A 1,403-nucleotide genomic window follows, 5' to 3' on the forward strand; every position below is an offset into this window, starting at 1 on the left:
CATTAATATAATAGAATAGAAACGAAGGTAATTGAGGTGAATAATGTAAAAATATAAAAAATTATTGTGAATGAAAAAATCATAAGAAAATGAAATAAAATAAAAAATCAGCGATAAAATAAAAATATTTGAGATTTTTCTAATAATTATACATAATTTTAAAAAATTGAAATATTGTGGAGAAAATTTTCCTTCTCAATTTCCCATTTTTTAAAAGTAAATTGAAAATTATAATATACATGTGTATATATGTATATATATATATATATATATATATATATATATATGTATATATATATATATATATATATATATATATATATATATATACATGTTTATATATATTTATATATATTCATATTATACATTGATATAATAAAATATGAATGAAGGTAATTGAGGTAAATGAAGTATTGAAATGAAAAATGATTGTAAATGGAAAAATCATAAAAAAATGAAATAAAATAAAAAATAAGCAAATAAATAAAAATATTTGGGATTTTTCTGATAATTATACATAATTTTAAAAAATTGAAATATTGTGGAGAAAATTTTTTCTCTCAATTTCCCATTTCTTAAAAGTAAATTGAAAATTATAATATACATGTGTATATATATATACATAGATATATATGTATATATATATTCATATATAATTATATGATACATTAATATAATAGAATAGAAATAAAGGTAATTGAGGTAAACAATGTAATAATATAAAAAATAATTGTGGATGAGAAAATCATAAGAAAATGAAATAAAATAAAAAATCAGCGATAAAATAAAAATATTTGGGATTTTTCTAATAATTATACAAAATTTTGAAAAATTGAAATATTGTGGAGAAAATTTTTTTTCTCAATTTCCCAATTTTCAAAAGTAAATTGAAAATTATAATATACATGTGTATATATATATATATATATATATGTATACATACATATATATATACATATATATGTACATATATCTATATATATTTATATTATACATTAATATAATTAAATATAAATTAAGGTAATTGAGGAAAATAATGTAATAAAATAAAAAATTATTGTGAATAAAAAAAAATTATAAAAAAATAAAATAAAATAAAAAATAAGTAAAAAATATAAAATAATTGAAATATACATATATTATTCATATATATATGTATATATATATATATATATATGTATATATATATATATATATATATATATATATATGTGTGTGTATATATATGTATATATATATATATATATATATATATATACATGTTCATATATGATAATATATATTTATATTATACATTGATATAATAAAATATAAATAAAGGTTTCTGAGGTTAATGAAGTAATAAAATGAAAAATGATTGTGAATGGAGGAAATTATAAAAAAATGAAATAAAATGAAGAACA

The sequence above is a fragment of the Neodiprion pinetum genome, unplaced genomic scaffold (genome assembly GCF_021155775.2).
Source record: "Neodiprion pinetum isolate iyNeoPine1 unplaced genomic scaffold, iyNeoPine1.2 ptg000078l, whole genome shotgun sequence".
Lineage (NCBI taxonomy): Eukaryota > Metazoa > Arthropoda > Insecta > Hymenoptera > Diprionidae > Neodiprion > Neodiprion pinetum.